Here is a 7,715-nt window from a genome sequence, read left to right on the forward strand (position 1 = left end):
AAAAAATGACAATGTCCCCGTCCACAGGGCACGAGAGGTCACTGAATGGTGAAAACGATGTAAGGCATATTCCATGGCTTCTTGGTAGCTAGTTATGAGATTGGACGATTGGGAATCTATCTGGGCTAGCTAAATGGGGGGGACAGAGGGTTAAATACACGACAAGTAATGAGGGAATGTAAACCAGGTGTGTGGGAAAACAAGACAAAACAAAAATGAAAGGTGGATCGGCGATGGCTAGAAGACAGGTGACGTCGACCGCCGAACATCGCCCGAACAAGGAGAGGAACCGACTTCGGCAGAAGTCGTGACACCACCTAGCAATTTTATTAAGTATTGCCTCTCCTTGTTCGGGCAGCGTTCGGCGGTCGACGTCACCGGTCTTCTAGCCATCGCCGATTCACCTTTCATTTTCCATTTGTTTTGTTTTGTTTTCCCACACACCTGGTTTACATTCCCTCATTACTTGTCGTATGTTTAACCCTCTGTCCCCCCCCATGTCTGTGTGTGAAATTGTTTGTTGTAAAGTGTTTGTGCACTCTGACTGGTTTGCGACGGGTTATTTTGTACCCATATTTTGTTGTTCTGGGTGCCGTTGGATTTGCATATTAAACTGCTCCGGTTATTACCCAGTTTCTGCTCTCCTGCGCCTGACTTCCCTGCTGCCAGTCACGCACCTCTTACAGGTGGCTAGTAGTATTACAGAGAAACAACAATTGTTATAATTATTTTAACAGGAGAAATCTGAAGGGGCACGTGCCCCTGTGGCATGAACATCTATTAACCTGAAGGTTGCGTGTTCAAATCACATCACTGACATCTTTAGCATTTTAGCTTATTAGGAAGTTTGCATCTACTTACTACTACTTTTTAGCTACTTTGCAACTACTTAGCATGTTAGCTTACCTTTCCCCTAACCTTAAACCCTAACTCCTAACACCTAACCCTAATGCCTAGGGTAGCTAACGTTATCCGCCTAGCCATCTAGGTAATGTTAGCCAAAACAAATTGGAATTTGTAACATATCGTAAATATTGCAAATTCGTAACATATTATACGAATTGCATTTCTTAACATATCATACTAAATGAATGATGGACTTCCACAGGAGAGGAGGATTTACATTTGCTATGTTACTTCTACACCTGAGTCCAGGTTGCAGAGCAAGGTAGCTTACTTCTCTCCTCAAACAGGCTTATATTAGTTTTAAAAACTTGCTGAACATTAGTGACCTAGACTACTCAATCAAGAGCTGTAAGAGGAATAGAGAGAGAGGAAAGAGAGACAGGAGGAAAGAGAGCGAGGAGGGAATAGAGAGTAGGGAAGGGAGAGCGGCCAGTGGAGTTTAGTGAATTGTGCAATAAGGAAACCGTGAAGAAAGAGATGTTTAAATTAGAAACTAATACATAGGTCTATATTAATACATTCGTATGCTAGCCTGTATATAAGGCTATATATTATGCTCCTACAGTGAATCTCGCTGACCACGTGCTATGCTACAGGCAGAGACAAAGAAAGATATCTGCTGGAGATTACCCTTATCAATAAGTGACTACACAGATTTAGTCACTCATTCCGATCTGATCTTGTTCCATGCTGCTCTGAACTTGCCAGTCATGGCTGTATCGGAGGGATGGATGACTTTCCACAATGTTATTCATTTATTTCCTGGGACAACGTGGTGTAGGTGACGGTTCCTCCTCTTTCCATCCCTTTTCTTCCCTCTCCTCCCTACTTCCTGTGGTCTCTCGCTCCCAGCCATGGTTGACTAATGGTTAACCAGCATAGCCATCCTCTCCTCCTTTCTTCTCCCTCCTCCTCCTCTCCCCCATCCTCCTCCCTCCCAGTTGGCTAATGATTAACCAGTCCAGCCGGTTGGGGGATGGATGGATGCTATCTGAAATTAGACACTGCAAATTGTTACACACAATGCAAAGCAATTAATGACAACATTGCAGAAAGAGATGGTCCTCTAGTCTATCCAGCAGAAATGTAGCCTGGTGGAATCAGCTTGGTCTTGATAGCTCACCTTCTGTTTCACTTCAAATTAAACAAAACATGAGTGCAGCGGTCAGTCTGCATTACCAGGCTAGGATAAATGTCTTCTACTTTCTCAAAGTTAGTGCATAATGTAGGGGGTAGGGAATAGGGAACCATTTGGGATGCAGAACATAAATTGGCAGACATAAAATGGGAGAGGCCTTGTCACTCTATTCTGCATGAGATTCTCTCTATATTCCCTATTTCAATCTGCAGTATAGTGAAACCTGACAACAACACACGAGACTAGCTCCTCAATAGAACTGCACCCAAAATGGCACCATATTTCCTATATTGTGCTCTGCTTTTGACCATAAAGCTCTGGTGAAAAGGAGTTGTTCTATATAGGGAATAGGGTGCCATTTGGGACACATCCTAAGACCCATTCAGGCGGCCTTCCTGAACACTGATTGACTCCCAAAACTCAATAAGAGGATCAATAAGGACCATCATTGCCCATCGACAGACAGGTCGTTTTGGACGTGCGGAAAACCCCCTCCATAATTTAGGCTAAGTATCCACGCCCATCATGAAACGAGAGATAAGTACCTCGGTGAATAACAGAGAACCTCGTATTTAGAAGTTGTCTGTAACCTGTAGAAATGACTTGTTTTTCATTCCATGTTATTGCAACCAAACTGAGGTTTTATGGTGACAGCAGAGTCCATGGCTCGCTTGCAATGGAACTTCTGGAGATGTGTGAATGTGATCTGAAAAATGGTTCCGATTATGTTCATAAAACATAGGCCTATTTGGCGGCCGTATATCGGTGAGGGGACATTCTCCCTTTCTATTTCAATTGGATATTTGTCCAGCCACTGTGAAAAGTTTGGATGTGCGTAAAACCCTCCATGGTATGCGTTGTTTTAATATTATATGCCCCACTGGGAGAAATTACGGCGAATGTAAGTTTGACAAATCCAAATAAAACAAATAGATTTGTTTAGAATTTGATTCAAAATATTTGTTCAATTTTCAGGCCTTGTCAATCATTAATTGAATCTTGCTTATTGACTATGTTTGTGGCATGTCCATGCTCAGCCATAATGCAATTTACAGTAGGCCTAACCTCTATATCAGTGTGTGCCATTGAAGTCATGCAATTCCTTAGAACATTGTAGACTGCAAATGGGTTCAAGCTAACGTATTTAGCAAAGTTAAGTCTAGATTTTGTTATTTCGTTTCTGTAAACCATTTAACTAACTATAACGGACTAACATTGGAATTGGAGTTGATTCCAAAGCAATACATAAAATACCGTACATACACAACTTGAAGCAACCACATTTTCCCCAATGTAGCATGTTCTGATTGGCCAGTGACGTGTTTATTCATCAAAACCCAGCCCTTTCGTGCCAACACCCCGCTTGGATTTACCATTGCGTTAGGTTTGTTAAAATAGAGCCCCAGGTCGGTCTGTTAAGAACAGAATTATACCATAATAAACCTACAGTACAACAAAGGACTGAACAGAGCTCAAGAGACAGCCATTAGCTGATTAGCTAATGAATTCAAACCAGACATGCTTGTTTTGCCTCTGTCACCATATTGTTTTACCCAAGGACATGGAACATTCTCTGCTTGTTTTTGCTGCTCTGTTTCAATAACAGGCTTCCTTGCTCTCTCTATCATTGCATGACGTTTAGACTCAGTCAATTCCACAGAAACACATACAAGCTGCTCTATTGCTTCAAGAGTATATTAACCTTTTTTTATTTATTTTATTTTTATTTCACCTTTATTTAACCAGGTAGGCTAGTTGAGAACAAGTTCTCATTTGCAACTGCGTCCTGGCCAAGATAAAGCATAGCAGTGTGAACAGACAACACAGAGTTACACATGGAGTAAACAATTAACAAGTCAATAACACAGTAGAGAAAAAAGAGAGTCTATATACATTGTGTGCAAAAGGCATGAGGAGGTAGGCGAATAATTACAATTTTGCAGATTAACACTGGAGTGATAAATGATCAGATGGTCATGTACAGGTATTGGTGTGCAAAAGAGAAGAAAAGTAAATAAATAAAAACAGTATGGGGATGAGGTAGGTAAAAATGGGTGGGCTATTTACCGATAGACTATGTACAGCTGCAGCGATCGGTTAGCTGCTCAGATAGCAGATGTTTAAAGTTGGCGAGGGAGATAAAAGTCTCCAACTTCAGCGATTTTTGCAATTCGTTCCAGTCACAGGCAGCAGAGAACTGGAACGAAAGGCGGCCAAATGAGGTGTTGGCTTTAGGGATGATCAGTGAGATACACCTGCTGGAGCGCGTGCTACGGGTGGGTGTTGCCATCGTGACCAGTGAACTGAGATAAGGCGGAGCTTTACCTAGCATGGACTTGTAGATGACCTGGAGCCAGTGGGTCTGGCGACGAATATGTAGCGAGGGCCAGCCGACTAGAGCATACAGGTCGCAGTGGTGGGTGGTATAAGGTGCTTTAGTGACAAAACGGATGGCACTGTGATAAACTGCATCCAGTTTGCTGAGTAGAGTGTTGGAAGCAATTTTGTAGATGACATCACCGAAGTCGAGGATCGGTAGGATAGTCAGTTTTACTAGGGTAAGTTTGGCGGCGTGAGTGAAGGAGGCTTTGTTGCGGAATAGAAAGCCGACTCTAGATTTGATTTTCGATTGGAGATGTTTGATATGAGTCTGGAAGGAGAGTTTACAGTCTAGCCACACATCTAGGTACTTATAGATGTCCACATATTCAAGGTCGGAACCATCCAGGGTGGTGATGCTTTAGACAATTGCTTTCCTCTAAGGAGGTCTTTAAGGGTCTTTAAGGGTTGTATGTGTATCTAGGTCTACATCCCAAATTGCACCCTATCTGCTATATAGTGCATCCTATGTGCCCTGGTCATAAGTAGTGCACTATATAGGGAATATGCCATTTGGGATTGAACCACCGGATTGGTATGGTATTGGTTTCGGTAGAGGGATTAAAAGGCTACTCTGCGCAAGCGCTAAAGTGTGTGGGACAGTCATCTATATGAATTTGTCTGCTCTAAATTTATTTAAACAGCAGGTGCCACTAGTATACACTGTGTTGATCAAAGCCTTGAGTAATGAACCTATTTTCTACACAACTGGCTGGAAAGCATCAATGCTTAATAAGGAGCTTAGTTTCCCCATCACTACATTTTACAGTAACTTAAAGGAAGCCGGGATGCCAGGAATAGAAGCTTTCTGATGATAATTAAACATGTAAAAATACTTCACAATTAAAAGCCATTCTCTGCTGTGAGCACATTTGGGACTCAGACCTTCCTGGGACTTGAACTCCCAACCTCTTGTTTGGCAGCAAAATGTCCTTCCTGCCACACCATCAGGTAAATGGATTAACTCACATTAAGTTGACAGTGTATTTAAAGCACACACTTCTCTCTCTCTCTCTCTCTCTCTCTCTCGCTCCTTCTGTGAACAGGGAACACGACATACTCAGTATGGCTACGTCTTCCTTTGCCCTGTCAGACCACCTTCTGCCCCATCTGTACTGAGCTCTATACTGACCCTGTGTCTCTCAGCCGCCAGCACATCTTCTGCAAGAGATGCCTTCAAGAGAACCACGGACACTGGACTCCTCTAGTACTCTCCTGAGTGTAGAGCTCCAGTCACAGACAGAAGCTTCCGGATCAACAGACTGGCTACTGTGCCTGACTAGGAACATGGCGGAACAGTTGAAACTGGAGAAGAGCAGAAAGGAGAATACCAAAGCACAAAAGACTGCAGACGAGAGAAACGCATTCAAACCTGTGAGAGGCACAGGACGACCCGAAGACAGAAGTGAGTAAGATGAGAAGTGTCTAGATATCTTATATGCACCCAGGGTCAGAATACCAATACAATGACCATAAAGAGCCCAACCGCATGTTAGGTTGTATTAACTGGGAAGGCATCGAGAAAAGCATTGCATGTAAACTCTATGAATTACAAACGTCTACGGAAACATTTGAGAAAGAATTTATGGAAGAACTTGTAGTCCCTCATTGTGACATTTCGGGTCGCACTGGGGTACGGATGTAAAAAAAAAATCCTAATCTGCTGTTGGCGCCCATTCAAATTAGCCCATGGTCACCTTGTTAAATCCCTTTCATTCTCTTAAAGGTCATTCTTAACAGTCATTCTGATTCCCATGCAAAATATCCCTTTGAGTGACTAAAATTTCACCCATAATATTTGTTTTAGAAAGAAATGCTCAACATTTTAGAAAAAGTACATTTTCTCTCATGGCTAACTACCAGGAAGTTTGAAAAGACAGGCTGAGTGGGCGGGGAGCTTATATTCATAATCTTGCCTTGACTGACAGCTCTTTGAAATGCCTGTCAGGAAACCTAGATGCAGTAAGCCGTGTTGCAGTAAAATCATCTCAAGTGAATTTGGTCATACCCAAAGCAACTTAAACATTGACATTGCATCAATGATGTCAATTTCTTTTGAAATATATGTACATCTCCCGTTTGGCATATCTGTTGTGATGTGGGTCACCGCAGCACTGACAGATTTGTTGACTTGACAACTGCGTCAGAGTTTTGAATGACCCTTCCCCTCTTTTGTTCCATGCTGGCTGAAGACATAGCTTGGCAGTAACTAGCTAACAGCAGACACAGATGTAAGGGGAAATATATAAGTAAACTTTTAATTATATTTGCTGACACCCTACAGTCAAATTGTGCCACCAGTAGAGTAGCTATCTAGCTATAGAAATCACACCTCTCTGTAAACACGCCTTCTGGTTACGAGGCGGTACTTATTTAAATTAGTTAAGAGAATATCATGTTACCATTGGTGTATTAAAATGAGAGGTAGGGTGATGTCACCCTGTCCCCTTAATAAAGAATCGAAGTGTTTGATATTTTTATAAAAAAATATATTTTACCATTATTTAAGTAGGCATGTCAATTAGGAACACATTTTTATGTACAATGACGGCCTACCAAAAGGTAAAAAGGCCTCCTTTTTAAAATAAAATAAAAAATATAGGACAAAACACACATCATCACAAGAGAGACACCACAACACTATATAAAAAGAGACCTAAGACAACATAATATGGCAGCAACACATGAAAACACAGCATGGTAGCAACACAACATGGCAACAACATGGTAGCAACACAACATGGCAGCAGAACGACATGGTAGCAGCACAAAACATGGTACAAACATTATTGGGCACAGACAGCAGCACAAAGGCCAAGAAAATAGACACAACAATACATCACATGAAGCAGCCACAACTGTCAGTAAGTGTGTCTGTGATTGAGTCTTTGAAAGAAGAGATGCAGCTCGTTCCAGTCGCTTGCTGCAGCGAACTGAAAAGAGGAGCGACCCAGGGATGTGGGGGAGGGGACCAGTAACTTTATGATCAAACTTTATCAATGTAACAGTCATTTTTCATACATTAGTCATCATACTTTGATCTGGTTTCATCTAAATATCATCCAATTTCATAAAAAACATGATTTTGACTGTTCATGACCCTTTAAGAGGGGACAACAGGGGACAATTTTGACCCCAAGCGGTAAAAAATGTCATCTTTTTTTGTATCCTTCTGAAACTTTAGGACTTTGTCAAGCAACTAGCTACACACAAAATATAAAACAATCTATTATGATTTCTGTGTTAATAAAGAGGAATTAAAAATAATCAATCTTGTAAATACTAGTGGTGT

This window comes from Oncorhynchus mykiss, chromosome 15 (genome assembly GCF_057628025.1).
Source record: "Oncorhynchus mykiss isolate SJ-2025 chromosome 15, ASM5762802v1, whole genome shotgun sequence".
NCBI classification, from domain to species: domain Eukaryota; kingdom Metazoa; phylum Chordata; class Actinopteri; order Salmoniformes; family Salmonidae; genus Oncorhynchus; species Oncorhynchus mykiss.